We start from the raw sequence: 15,623 nt of genomic DNA on the forward strand, positions 1-15,623 counted from the left end.
AGGATTTTCAGTAGTTCGCCTCTTTCTAGGAAAGCTTCAGGGAGATTTGAAAGATGCACAGGCAGAGGGCAATAGGTTCAGAACTACAGCCTACTCACACCATAGAATTGGCTTAGTGAGGGTGCTGGTATTCTAGATACTGAAGATTGGTTGTCCCAACTACAACACAAACATTGCCTTTATTACACAGATGTTGGACTGTTCTTGGGTCTGGGTGTTGCAATTATCCACTCTTCATACTTTGTATCAAAGATTTAAATGCCCATATTTATTCAAATTCTATCAAGTTGACAGTCAATAGTGGTCACCACAGTGGCAGAGTGCCTCCCCAGTAGGCATAAGGCTCTAGGCTCTGTCCTCTCAGCACCACAAAACAAATAGAAAATAAAAGCAAATGTCACATGAACCAAATTCATTGTATAGAGTCAACCTATAGGCTCTAAAGCAGAGGGTTGTGGATTCTATTTCCCAGCACCACACTCAAAAGAAAGCATCTGACATTTTTAGCTTATTTAGTTGAAAGCAGATGGACAACTTCATGAATATTGAGAGGATTCTAATGCTGGGAAGCCAAAAGAAAAACAGCAAATGTTCATTAGTTTTACCCTGTATGCTGGTCAGCCTAGTTGCCTACCACCCAGGAGGAAGCCAGATATGTGGTATGTTTCCATATTCTGTTGAGAGGAAACACTTCTGAGGGTGTACCCCTGTCTTTGTTTTCTTTCATAAATGTGTGCTGGTGGACATGTGAAGCTACCAGGACAAAACTTACATATATACCTCTTACTACTGAGGTATGAATAGTACATCTTTCAGTTGCTGGGCCCAAAGATACTCCATTCATTCCATAGTGTCATACCCATGGGAATTGAATGAATGATACCTTTAGTGAGCCCATAGTTGTACAATAAATTTGGTTCCTGTGACACTTGTTTTCATTTTCTGCTTTTTTTTTGTTGCTGGGAGGATGGAACCTAGGGCCTTATACCTACTCGGGAAGTACTCTGCCACAGTGGTGGTCAATCTTGACTGTCAACTTGATAGAATTTAGAATCACCCAGGCAATTCCTACATTCGTATTACTCTGCTTCCTGACTGTGGATCCAGTGTGTGACCAGTTGCCTCACAGTCCTCTAGAAATTGACTCCCTGCCATGATGAATTACACCCTCAAATTCAAGCTCCAATAAACCCTTCCTTAAATTTCCTTAGCCAGAGTATTTTCTCATAGCAATGAGACAAATAATATATGAATTTAATGGCCACATTACATTGACTAATCTCTCAGTCAACAAAGAAGTCAATTCCATAACCAAATACCTGTGTCACAACTATTTCAATACTTTGGTACTTGGTTTTGTTCCCCTTTGTCTGTCTGTCTTGTGCCTCACTCTTAGCTGACACTTCTCTGGTGACCAACTCCTTAAGATTAGATCTCATGCCTCTGAGCTGTACAAATTCATGTGTCTATGTCATGGTGACATAGAGGACTGGATTATGCTGCTGTCACGAGAGAGACCCTACTGTTGGGGGAGAATGATCCTGAATATGGAAGAAGGGTCCTTATCCAGATTTAGTGCCCTGGAGTAGGTAACTTTGGATGCCATTGGGCTCTCCAAGGGGGAGATTGCCAGGATGTCAGGAAGTTGAGAGGTGTGTTTGTTATTTTAACTACTGGATCAGGTCTTCACTGGGAACTTGACAAAAAAAACCCTAATAATCGAAGTTGAATTGCTTTAGTTCATCCAAGGTGGGTGTTTCTGGAATAAGTTAGCTCCATTCTAGAAGCCTCCAGTCTATTTGGATGTTGAGTCAAGAGTAGAACTCCAATGTGACCTAGACTGAACTTTCATTTTTTTGTTGCCCCAGCATGCCAAAAACAGTTGTATAATATTAGCTATTCACTTATTTGAAATTCTCTGCTTTGCCCTATTATTATAAGGTATTAGTTTCTATAAAAAACACGTGTATCTAAAATATTCTTCACCAATATAGAACATATTGAAATCAACTCAGGAAAATTCTAAATAACCTGAAACTATAATTTTACCTTTTTTTTTCAAGACAGAGTTTCTCTGTGTAACAGCCCTGACTGTCCTAGAACTCATTATGTAGACCAGGCTAGCCTTGAACTCACAGAACTCCACCTGTGCTGGAAATTTCCTCCAGTGCTGGAAATTTAAGGCATGTGCCACCATGCCTGGCTCTTTTTTATCTTTTGAGAAAGAGTCTTATTCTGCAGCTCAGGCTAGCCTGGAATTTACTATGTAGCCCAAGCTGGCCTCCAATTTATGGTGATCCTCCTATCCTAGCTTCCTGAGTGCTGTGATTAAAGGCTTGCACCAGAGGCCTGGCTTTTGCTTTCGAAAAGCACTAAAATGTCAGAAAGCGAACTATCAGCAAAGCTAATCCTTTGGCTTGTGAGTTAAGTCTGAGAGCCAGAAGCAGCAGAAGCTTTATATAATTCTGGCAGTTCATTTGTGTTCACCTGAGATTTCTCTGCTTCTAGCTGCACAGAACTTCTGTGATATGCAAAGCCCTGAAACTTGGGCCAAGAATCCTGTAAGTAATTTTCTCTTATAATCTGTACTATAATTGCATTTTAATTTAGTTCTAGTGTCAAGACTGCTTGTGTGTATGTGTCGTGATTCCTTCATTTCATTAGTTTCTGCTATTTAGGCCAGTGCCTGGCACAGCCTGTCCTTAGTAAATTTTATTTATTACTGTGGAGCCTGCTAGTCTTTTCTTTTAAATTGATGGAGAGGGCCCTTTGTGACTTGGCAGTTTACTGCATGGCCCACCTCCATCTCTGCTGACCTTTGTGTTGTTGGATCCATATTTCTTTCCAGGCATGTGCTAGCTCTGAGGAACCCTTGAACCAGTGGAGATGAATACCCACATGATTGCAGCCATCTGGGCAGATGGGAAAGCCATGACATTGGCTTGTCAAAGAAGGCCCAGTTGAAAAAAGTCACGAGAGATTATTAATGAAATCATTACACCAGTCCCCATTCTCCTCAAATTTAGATGCATAATGAAAAAATTGCTATAGAGCCAAGCATGGTGGCTCACATTTGCAATTCCAAAAAACCGAGAGGGAGGTAAAAGCAGGAGTGGGCGAAATTTAAGCCTAGCCTTGGCCACATGAGACCATGTTACTATCTTAAAGCCTGTATTGAAGAAGTGCCTGATGTCCACCATAGCTGTCTTCACTTTGGTAGCTTCCTTTCTTTGTATACCAGGAACCTTTGCTGGCCATGCTTAGCTTTGTAGTTCGTGAGCCATGCAGGTTCTCTTCATCCTTCCAAAGCTCCCTAGCTAGTACCTACCTCCCTGAAGTAGCTGCAGAGTGTCTCTCAAGTATTTTGGGAATGTGGGAGGTAATCACTGCAGTGAGATCTACAGGCAAGGGGACCTGTCTTCTTACTTTTAAGAACTCCTAATATTAGCCAGCCTGCTGGTGGATGCAGTTTAGAGTTCTTAGGCTCTACTACAGCGAATAACAGATACTTGGCTCCAGAGCTTGATCCACCTGCTGACCTCCGACTCATGAGTATCGAACTTCAGTATTATTCTCAATTGATGCAATCTGCTCTTGGCTACTGAAGGTAAGAGTTGTGCACTGCACTGCTGAACTGAACCTCATGCAGCCTGAACTTTTCTGCTTGTTAACATATGGCCCTCTAATGCTCTGTAACCACCTGTGGGCTCTATCTCTTACCCAAGTGCTGTGATAGGTTAAATTTGGGTGGTCTGACTTGTTATTTTCATTTATTGCATCTCCCCCTTTCTGTTTTTTTTAATTTATTTATTTATTAAAAATTTTCACTTCCTCCCCACCTCCTTTTTCCCTCCCCCTCCCCTCCTTCCCCTCCCTCTCCAGTCCTAAGAGCAGTCAGGGTTCCCTGCCCCGTGGGAAGTCCAAGGTCCTCCCCACTCCATGCAAGTCTAGGAAGGTGAGCATCCAAACAAACCAGGCTTCCACAAAGCCAGTTCATGCAGTAGAATCAAAACCCAGTGCCATTGTCCTTGGTTTCTCAGTCAACCTTCATTGATAGCTGCATTCAGAGAGTCTGGTTTGATCACATGCTCCATCAGTCCCAGTCCATCTGGCCTTGGTGAGCTCCCATTAGATCAGTCCCACCATCTCAGTGGGTGCACGCACATGCTCTTGGATTGGGAGGATCAACATAGTAAAAATGGCAATTCTACCATAGATTCAATGTAATCCCCATCAAAATTACAACAAAATTCTTCACAGACCTTGAGAGAAAAATAATCAACATATAGTTGATATGGAAAAACAAAAAATCCAGGATAGCCAAAACAATCCTATACAATAAAAGTACTTCCAGAGGCATTACCATCCTTGACTTCAAACTCTATTACAGAGCTACAGTAATGAAAACTGCTTAGTATTGGCACAAAAACAGAGATGTTGACCAATGGAATCAAATAGAAGACCCAGATATTAATCCACAAACCTATGAACACCTGATTTTCAACAAAGGAGCTAAAATTATACAATGGAAGAAGGAAAGCATCTTTAACAAATGGTGCTGGCATAACTGGATGTCAACCCGTAGAAGAATGAAAGTAGATCCATATCTATCACCATGCACAAAACTCAAGTCCAAATGGATTAAAGACCTCAACATTAATCTGACCACACTGAACCTGATAGAAGAGAAAGTGGGAAGTAGTCTACAAGACATGGGCACAGGAGACCTCTTCCTAGGTAGAACCCCAGTAGCACAGACAATAAGAGCAACAATGAATAAATGGGACCTCCTGAAACTGAGAAGCTTCTGTAAAGCAAAGGACACTGTCATTAAGACAAAAAGGCAACCTACTGATTGGGAGAAGATCTTCACCAACCCTGCATCAGACAAAGCTCTGATCTCCAAAATATATAAAGAACTCAAGAAACTAGACACTAAAACTCTAATTTTTTACATCTCTTTAGGGTAACTCAATTTTAAACAAAAGATTCTCTCTAAAGATGGCACCTGGCTGCATTGCTTTCCAAATCAGATAGGGTACAACATAGGGTAGAGTAAAAATCATATAGAGTACAAAATAGGATTCCTCTCTATTACTGACCCATCTGCGGGAAGAACCAATCTCATTAAAACCCACAACTAGACTTGAGGTATGTCGCTTGTCTTATGGGTAGTACTGCCAGTTTCCTTTCACCAAAGAAAATAATTACCTCCACCTGGCTTACTTGTGGATGAGGCCTCTACTTCTCATTCCCACCACTTGGGAGCCATTTGATTGGAACTATGTTCTACTTGGATTTGGGGGGGGGTTATGTTATTTGTAATTTTTACCTTTCCCATGTAGGTAAGAATGACCTTGAACTCATGGCCCTCCTGTCTCTACCTCCTGAGTGCTGGGATTCTAGGTATGTACACCTCTTGCCTTGCCTATCGCTCTTATAGCTTTAAGTTGTTCTGTCACTGCTTTTGTGAATTTCTGCAGCTTCTCTTTTTAAATTTTCCTTTTAAAATTGAGTTTATATTTTCTTTCTAATTTATGATTAGGCAGGATCCCAGGTCCTTTAGACATTAGAAAATTTGTTTGTAAATCAATTCAAAATTATTTAAAGACCTTAATGTGTAAGACCTGAAACTCTGGCTGGGCTTGGTGGCACATGCCTTTAATCCTAGCACTCAGGAGGCAGATGTAGGCAGAGCTCTGTGAGTTCAACGCCAGCCTGGTATATATAATGAGTTGCAGGACAGCCAGGGCTACATAGAGAGACCCTGTATTAAACAAACAAACAAACAAACAAACAACCCCCCACAATGCCCCAAAATACTAACCATCCAACCAAGCAAGAAAACAAATAAACAACCCTGAAACTCTGAAACCGTTGGAAACAAACATTTCAAGGTAGAGGCAGATGCATGGGTTTTCTGAAAAGCACTTCAGTAGCCCAGGGTATAAGACCAAGAATTGACCAAGGGATTGCATGAATTTAAAAAGGTTCTGCAAAGCAAAAGAAATAATCAGTAGAATGAAAAGACCGCTTGCAGAATGGAAAATAGTCTTTTTCCAACTGTATATTTGACAGGGGATTAATTCCTAGAATCTATAAACACTTCCAAAACTTAAACACCAAACTACCCAAATCATTGAATCAGTAAATGGGCAAATGAATAGGCAGTTATCAAAGGAAGAAATACAAGTGGATAATAAATATTGAAAGACTATTCAAATTAAAACATTGAGATTCTATCTCACTGCAATCCAAGTAGGTAATCAAGAAAGCAAATGATAATAAATGCTGGAAAGGATGCGGTAAAGAGGAACTCTTATTTACTACTGAAGGGAGTGTAAACTGGTGATGCCACCACTGTGGAAGTCAGTGTGGAGGTTCCTTCAAAAGCTAAACATGCTTTCTGATCTGCCATCTTCAGTGGATTTTTGTAGGACCCTCATGGGAAAGAGGTTGGACCCTTGATCACTATAGAAATGCAAAGATCAAGGATGAGGAAGGCATTCCTTCTGATCGGCTAAGGATGCTCTTTGTTGGTTGAGCAGCTGGAAGATGTTGCACTTTGTCTGGCTATAACACTCAAAAAGGCTCCGCCCTTCATTCTGTATTGCAAATTCATGGAGGTTCTGAGGAGAGGAAGGAGTCTCACACCACTCCTAAGAAGAATGAACAGAAGACAAAAGTTAAGTTGGCTGTGCTGAAATGCTATGAAAATGGCAAAATTAGTTGCTTTTGTCGAGTGTCCCTCTTGATGAATGTGGTACTGGGGTTTTCATAGCTAGCCACTGTAATAGACATTACTGTGGCAAGTGTTTGACTTACTGCCTCAACAAACTGGAAGACAAGTAATTGCATATGAGTTGATAAAAAAGATAGGAACTGAAAAAAATGGCTAAAATAGGGGTTCAAGATGGCTCATTGGGTAAAGGTACCTCCTGCTAACCCTAATAACCTGAGGTCCGTCCTCTAGATCCACAGGGTAGAAGGAGAGAACTAACTCCTCTGAGTTCCACATGTATACTGTAGCACATGAGTGTACACACATATTAAAACATATTAAAATGAAAAAAAGAACTATAAATAGAAGTACTATACAACTCAGCCATACCACTCATGAGTATGTACTCCAAGGAATCTAAGTCAGTGTTTATTATTGCACTATTCACAATAGCCAAGATATGTAATCAGCCTAAATTTATATCAGCCATCAGCAGGTAAACAGATGAAGAAAATGAGATAATATATATAGTGAATTTTTTCTTAGCCATAAATAAGAATCAAATTATGAAATTTGTAGGATGGAAGTGGCACTCATGTTAAGTGACATAAGCCAAACCTAGAAAGCCAATACGTTTTCTCCCATGTGGAGAATATTGATTTAAACACATGGACACACACACGCGCGCGCGCACACACACACACACACACACACACATACACACACACACACGATAAAACAAAAGGAGGAACTATTTTGGTGGTGGTAGGGTACCATCCAGGTAAAGGGAGGAGGAATAGGAGAGGGTAGTTGGGGGCAAGTAAGAACAAGATACAATGATATAGATATATAGAAAATCATAATCTAAACCATTCTTTTGTATACTTAATAAAAAGCTTATTAAAATACAACTTCTATGTACATAAAAGGAAAATTTACTTATTTGATTAGGTTGATAGTCATACAGTTCACCATCCAGAGATGCAAAACACCATATATTGGGTCTTTCATCATGCCATGAAGAATTAAAAATGCAGTTAGTATATTTATTTGTGAGCCAGACAAATCAGTGGTATGAGTACTTCAGGGAAGGGAAAGATGATTTTAACCTGCAAGATTTGGGGACGGGAAGATGTTTCATTGGGTAAAAGCACTTAATAAGACTGATGACCTAAGTCCAATTCTGAGAACCCTCATAAAAGGGACTGGATGCAGTGCCAAACATCTATATTCCCAACATTATTACATTGAGATGGGAGGTGAAGACAGGAGAATTGGCCAGAAGGTCAGCTAGTCTGGAAGATCCAGTACAATGTAAAAACAGTAAGAGAGGCTCTGACTCAGAAATAAGTGGAGGTGAGAATCAACTCCTGAAAGTTGTTCTCTTACTTCTGCATGCATGCAGATGCATACACAAATAAACCCAATTAAAATGCAGGACTTCCATCCTTGTAACAGGTGTTCTGAGAACCACAATACAAGTTGGAGGTAGTAAGTACCAGAGCAAAAGGTTGAAGCCATCGTTTTAGATTACACTCATTGTCATAGAATGTTTGGGAACTTGAGAAAGCCTTACAGTGTATCTAGTGTGAGTGCTTTGTTCCAGTAGATGAGCTCTGAACACAAAGAACATCAGATAACTCCTCTACAGTCACCTGGCTAGTCAGTTTATGATAAGGCAAGCTCTTATTTGCTCTGTGTTGTTAATTCAGAGAAAAGAGCCCCATGTTTGTGAGTTGTTAGGGCTTGGTGAGTGGGAACCTTTGAAACTTTGTTGCCTTGGATACTTGGTTCTGAAATTTCACTTAATAGCAAATGGAATGGAAATGTTTCTGGTGTATTTCTATGCCATTTCTTATTGACATGATGTGTGGTTGTATCTCTTGCTCTTTGAACTTTATTAAATTTTGAAAATGCAATTCAAAAATGTGTAAGATACAAAATAATATACAGTAAACTACTGTTTCCTCCTGTGCTCTTGTTTCTAGAGGCAGCCAGCAGGTTTGTAAACTTTCATTTCTAGAGATGCCTTATCTCTAAACTGCAAGGGAATGATACCCACTATGTCAAATGCTGAGTACCGTTTTTTTTTCTCAGTTCATCCTGAGGTAAACTGAGGACCCTGAGTACTTCCTCATTCCTTTTTAACTGGTGATCTTTTACAGTAAACAATAGAATCACTCTAGGGCAAGCTGGAAATGGGAGCGTGTTTAAGGTAAATCACAGGATCATTTGGAGAGCTGGATAAACAGGATGGGTGGGTTATGAGTTTTTGGAAGCAAAGTCGGAAGCCACACGTACTGCTTCACACCAAGTAGAAACCATATGTACTGATGCCTTGATGATCTGCAGACACCAGGGATCTGACTGATGGTAACTGTTTCTTTCCTCACTCCTCTATCAGGAAGGAAAAGAGTTGAAGCTCTGAGCAGAGCCCCTTTCTTTCCATTTCTCTCTTGAAAGCAGGCTACTGTGGAAATGTGCAACTAATTGAGCCTGGGTGGCCTGTTTTTATCTCAGCTGCATAGGAATCAGAACATTTGGTTTTCAACTTTTGAGTGGGAAGTGGAACTTGTAATTTGTAAATTTCCCTCCAATGGTGTATGGAGTGGGCATGTGAAGCCCAGAGGTTGATATCTGTGTGTTTTCTCATTGAGATATTTTCAATGATCACTGTCTACTTTATTTACTGAGGCCGGTTCTCTCCCTGAACTTGAAGTTCTCTATTTGGCTACTCTAGCTAACCATATTGGTCTGAGAACCCTATATCTCTGCCGTCTGAGCATTGAAATTACAGGCAGGTAATTTACAAGGGGGCTAAAGGTCTGAACTATGGTCTTCAAGCTTGCAAAGCAAGCCCTTTATCCACTGGTCTATCTCCGTACCTATTGAATACGTTTCATTCACATTTGAAGTATGACATCCACTTGTTCCAGTCGGTTTCTGTGGAAGTTAATAGTAATATAAAGTCTCTACTGAAAAACTTCTGAAAATTTAAAGCAAATGTATAGTGAATAAAAGAATGAATGGATGGATGGATGGATGAAAATTGAGGTCTGAAGAAGAGGTTGAGTGCATGTATTTTCTATGAATGGAAGTGCTCGCAATTTAAGTGGCATTCACCTAGTGTAACTGATTAATTCAAACAAATTCCCTCTCTACATGGCTATTGAGAGTACATGAAAGGATGTGAAATACAGCTGATTGAGGCACTGTGTTGTTATGTATGGGCTTGATAGTCTTTTCTGTAAAGGACCAGATGGTAAGTATTTTGGGATTTTTAGACTAAGTGGCAAAATAAGGCTATTATATAGGTGCTTATGTAACAAGGGAGAAGCAAACTTCCAAAAACTGTTTATTGACAAATTTCAAAATCTGAAACTTTTTTTTTAAAAAAGTTTTTGAGACAGGATCTCATATAGTACAGACTAGCCTTGAATTCACTGTTTATCCCTAGATGACTTTGAGCTTCTGATCTTTTGCCTTTCTCTCACCTTGTGAACGCTGGGATTACAGACATATACTAACACGCAGGTTTGTTTCTTTGAGACAGAGTTTTTCTATGTAACAGCCTTCGCTGCCCTGGAACTAGCTCTTGTAGACCAGGCTGGCCTCAAACTCACAGAGATCCACCTGCCTCTGCCTCCTGTGTGCTGGGATTAAAGGCGTGCGCCAACACATCTAACTACCACACAGTTTTATGTGGTGCTGGGAATCTAATCCAGGGATTTTTCATGCAGGCTCTCAACTCTACCCACAAAGCTGCATCCTCAGCCAAATTGCTTCAGAAAAATAGTTCACCCTACGTGTAAGAAGAATGAAATTAATGTTTCAGGGGTAGCATTTTCCTTATCGATATTCTAAGTTAGTATTTGATTTCATAAAATGGATTGCAAAATCTTCATATGTAAAGACCTTTTTCAGCTTGATAGCCATAGAAAACCAGGAAGTCGCTAGTGTTGACCTATGGGCAGTACTTTTCCAGCCTCTGACAGAATGAGCAGAAGATGAACTGTGAGCCCTATCACATGCAGTTTGATACTGTCTTTGAATTTGGGACCTGGAATATCTTAATTAACTTTTTTGTTAATTAATTTATTTGTTTTACATCCTGACCACAGCCTCCCTTCCCTCCTCTCCTCCCACTCCCTTTCCTCCTCCCCTTTCAGTTCACTCCTCCTTCATATTTGCTTAGAAAGGGACCGGCCTCCCATGAGCATCAGCAAAGCATGGCATATCAAGCTGCCATAAGACCAAGCCCCTCCCCTGTATTCAGACTGGGCAAGAAAATCCAGCATAAGGAACAGGCTCCCAAGAGTCAGCCAAAGCACCAGGGCCAGCCTCTACTCCCATTGCCAGGAGTCCCACAAACAGACCAAGCTACACAGCAGAGTGTAGGTTGGTCCCATGCAGGCTTTCTAGTTGTTGGTTCAGATTCTGTGAGTTCCCATGAATCAGTCTAGCAGTTTCTGTGAGTTTTCCTCTGATGTTCCTGTCCTCCCAGTCTCATACAGTCCTTCCTCCCTCTCTTCAGCAGGACTCTCTTGTTGGGCCCAATGTTTGGCTATGGGTCTCTGAATCTGCCTTGATCAGTCACTGGATGAAGGCTCTTCGCTGACAGTTGGTGTAGTCACAGGGGATAGCCAGTTCAAGCTGTGTTTCCACTGCTGCCATCTTACCTAAAGCAATCTACAGATTCAATGCAATCCCCATCAAAGTTTCAACTCAATTAACTTTTTGACCTGGAAAATTTATTTGTGTATAATTAGGGAGCATTCTATTATAATGTTATTTAGTGTACTTTATATTGCTATGCATAAAGTATAGAAAAAGATCTGCTGTTTGGTATCACACCTAAGCCCTGCATGTCTGTTTTTCCTCTTTAGTGAGGTGGTTTGGTATGACATATTGAGCAATACAATAAGAGGAGTTCATCTTTTCTTGAGTGGCTTGCTGAAATGACATTAGAAAGTTTAAGTGAATGGAAACGGGAAAGCTAGCATGCAGTTGTTGACTTTGCCTCTTCATTTGTTTCCTGAGGGGTTGGAGTACAGCTTATGAGTGTGTCTTTCAAATTCTCTTCCATATTGTTGTTGAGTGTGCCAATTGACATCCACTAAGGTATGCTGAACACAAGAAAGCATGTCTCTAGAGTGGCAAACCATCACTGAGACACTCTGCATTCTGAATCCCAGTTGAAGCAGTATTCTTCTGGTTGAATAACGGGGAATGGAGCAGTTGACAATCTCTTATATTCTTGTAGGAACTTGACTATATGGTGTGATAAGGCTAACGCTAATTTAGCAGCTACTCATAAAAGTAATTACAGCATGAGAGAGAACTCTCCAGGCTGTGAAAACTAACCCAGTGACGTTCATTGAGCAGTAAAGTACAGATAAAGCATCATGATGTATGACTCCCAGGGAACAATCATGACAAAACCACACCAGTAACTTGTGCTGTGTACTGAGGACATGGAGGACAAGGTGGGATGGGGTGAAATGGAAGCAGTAACAGTACCAATTGTGCATTTCCCCCTTTTGTTTCTTCCTTCTTAGGAAGTGAGATTCTCTGCCGGTCTGATAGACCTCTTGCCCTGATACACTCTCCCCAATGGATTGCAATCACTGAATCTGAGTGAAGTAAATCCTTCCCCGTTAAGTTGTTTGTGTCAGGTGTCTTGTCACATCGATGAAAAGTCTACCATAGTGTCATGAAATTGCATAAGGCTTCAGAGATAACATCAGTCATTGGGTAATTTGAAGAACAAGCCTGGCAGGCAAAGAAACAAAGACAGGTTTGGCTTCTATGTAGAGGACCCCTTAATGGGTGGGTGTTGAGAAACAAATTACTGTCTGGTGTGCCTAGAGCCTTAGGTAGCTTCAGCGTGAGGATTGTTGGGAGGGTGGTTCAGATCAGATACGAGGGCCTCAAAAGCCATACTCAGGACTGAGTTTTATCTGAAGAACACGAGGAACCCAGGAAGTGCTTTGTAACTGAAAAGAGGGCCTGGTTATAATAAGAGACTTGGGAGGGTGGAAGGCTGAGACTGGTGGATAAAGGGGGACAGTCTAGAGTAGGACTTGAACCTGGTGAGGTGAGAGCAGAGTCTGAACTCACCAACTGAAGGAGAGAGCAGGGAGGGGGAGAGAGGAAGGGATTTCTTGGAGAATCCTTCTAGCCCCTTTTACTAAGAGTTTAATTTTTTTTGACTATTCTGTGGAGGCCCTTAAAAATACTAGAAAGAGAGAAGCATATCCAAACCTTTGAACTATTCTAAAAATGTATTACCTTCCAGCTAGGAAAGAAAGTATTATTTCAGGCAAGCTGGAGCATTATGAACTGGTTACTTAGCACAGTCACTGAATTTTACAGAATTAGGTAGGAGGGAAGCTTTTTAGTGGCCTTCAACCTTGTGGAACCATGTCCAGATTCCTCCCAAAAGGCCAGTAAATTTTTCTGATTTGTATCTTTGTATCCAACGTTCAGTTTAGTACGCATCTGTAAGTTGTAAGAAGTTGATTTCATCCATTCCTTTTTTCCATCTCCTGCTTTCCACCTGAGAAAACAAACTCTAGTTCATAGGTTCTCTCATTTTATACTAGAAATCTGGACAGTGTGTAATCTAGGATGGATCCAGCAGAGTGTGCCGTACATTTGAAGTCAACTAAAGAAGATGGTGAAGGAGCCAGCTTATGAAATACCTCCTGTTAATTGAGTAGCTGACTATACCACTTTCTTCTTTAGATGTCATTAAAATATTTCTACCCATGCCTTAAAACTTTTCAATGGAGAATTTTTTTCCTTCAAGATAGGGTTTCCCTGACTGTCCTGGAACTTGCTCTATAGACCAGGCTGGATTTGAACTCACAGAGATCCACCTGCCTCTGCCTCCCAAGTGCTGGGACTAAAGGTGTGTACCACCACTGCCAAGCATGGAGAATTTAACTAAAAAAAAATTGAACTTTAATGAACTAAAAACCAAAAACCGAAACCAAAACCAGCTATACAAACAAACAAAAAACCCAACCAACCAACCAACAAAAACTTCTAAAAGTAGCCTGCCTTTTGGATTAAGAAATCTCATGCAGATGAGGCACCATTCCATAGGTAAATTCCAAAGGTTTAGAATTATTTTCTCTTCCTTGAAGCATAAGTATTTCAGAAGGCTCTTGGCATATATCTGAGAAGTTTAGTATACAAAGAGCAAGACAAATGACCTATGAGCTCATTATATTTCTTCTTCTCTGGCTAAAATGTAGAGAGTCTAGTAGTATACATGAAAATATAGAGACAAATGTAAACAAGTTGGTTTTCTGATGTCAGATAAGGCGAGTCTTAAAGTACCATAATGAAAACTTTACCAGCAATTTCAGTTACCTGTTGTGAAAATACTTCCTGATTTGAGATAGTAGCTACAGTAAAGGAATAATTCAAAGTCAATTTGGTAGTGAATTCACATTTTTTAAAAAGTCTTTTATTGCATTTTATGTGTCTCATGTGTGGATTCATATGCCGTGGATGCCCGTGTCATGGTGTGTAAGTGTAGCGATCAGAGAACAGCCTCCAGGGTTTGGTTTTCTCATTTCTTCCTGTAGGGCCTAGAGATAAGATTAAGCTGGTCAGGCTTTGCAGCAGGCACCCCTGTCTGCTGAAGCATCTTGTTGACACCCCAAATTCACACTTTTTTGAAATTTAATTGTTCACTTTATGAAATATAGTTCATTTGTTTACCTGCCAAGGACTAAAATTTCTTTATATTAGGAATTAACCTTGTAAGACAACTATCTTCATACTGAAACTACATAGATGCTGTTGGTCATGTTCTCCATGTACAGCCTTATCTATAACTTAGGGCGTGTGATTTACATATTCATAGTAGTGCACACAATATAAAACACAGTTGCATTTTATTTTGAGTGTAAGTTTCATGTACTTGATTGAGAATTGATTGCATCTTGGGTGTCTATTTCTGTGTTGGGAGATAAAAGAAAGTTGCCTCTGGTCTTGAAGAGAATTTGTGTTGATGGAAAGCAGAGAAAAACAGAGAACTAAAGAAGAATGTGTTAAGTGCTGAAATGGACAGTATAGAAATTTGAATTTGGAGAATGAACCACTATTAACCTTACTCACTTCAACAATTATTAACTCTCGGTTATGCTTCATTCCCCCACATGCTTAGTCTTTGCTCCCTTTCTTTTTTTGAAGCCTATCCAAGGCAATGTATCATGGGATAGGCATTTTTAGATATTTGAATAGAGTGCTTTCAGAATGCACTGGGAAAATAAACTATTATACCCAAGATTTTAGAAAGGATCTGTAGAAGAGAAACAGTTGAGTTCAGTCTAGATGTGGAGGAAGATGTTCTAATTGTAGGTGACAGAATGGGACCAGCAGTTATTGAAATGTTAAGTGTTTATGTGCATAGTGCTTTTTTGTTTCTCTGAAGTGGGCACCTGAAGTATAATTTACTAAGAAGTGACTTTGCCTGAGAACTTTGTTTTTGTGATACTGGGGTTGAACCTAGGGCTTTGTGCATGGAGGCAAGCGTACTACCACTGACTACCACCTCTTGACTAATTCACATTCAGTTTGGTAAACCAGAAGAACACCTAAGTAGTGGTAATGACTAATCTGTTCTCTTTTCACTTCAATGACTCTCCAGACTTTGTACATTAGAATCTACCCCCTGAAAAGTCATCCATTCCATTATAAGAAGAGTGAGTAGCAGCCATTGTTTGTCATCTTTATTTTTGTCTTCAAAAGAGGAAGAATAAGCAGTTCTGAAACATTGTTAGTAGCTAGAAATTAATGATTTGAATCAAAACCGTCTCCATAAATCATAGGAGAAAAACCCTCAACCATTGCATACATGGAGGTTTCTGAGGGACTTTTTGGTAAG

The 15,623-nt window shown here is 40.2% G+C and overlaps 1 protein-coding gene across 11 annotated transcripts in view; it reads left to right on the top strand.

Annotated features, from left to right (window-relative positions):
• Nucleotides 1-15,623, top strand: part of Reps2 (RALBP1 associated Eps domain containing 2) — a 267,555-nt gene that overhangs the window by 69,631 nt on the left and 182,301 nt on the right. Inside the window, exon 1 of one of the 11 annotated variants that reach the window (XM_048440660.3) lies at nt 15,412-15,618. The exons of the other annotated variants lie outside the window; for them this stretch is intronic. The gene's annotated coding sequence lies outside the window, so the exon portion shown is untranslated. Of the gene's footprint in view, nt 1-15,411; nt 15,619-15,623 lie in introns of those variants that run through there. 11 annotated transcript variants of the gene reach the window in all.

Source organism: Myodes glareolus, chromosome X, assembly GCF_982192425.1.
Source record: "Myodes glareolus chromosome X, mMyoGla1.1, whole genome shotgun sequence".
NCBI lineage: Eukaryota > Metazoa > Chordata > Mammalia > Rodentia > Cricetidae > Myodes > Myodes glareolus.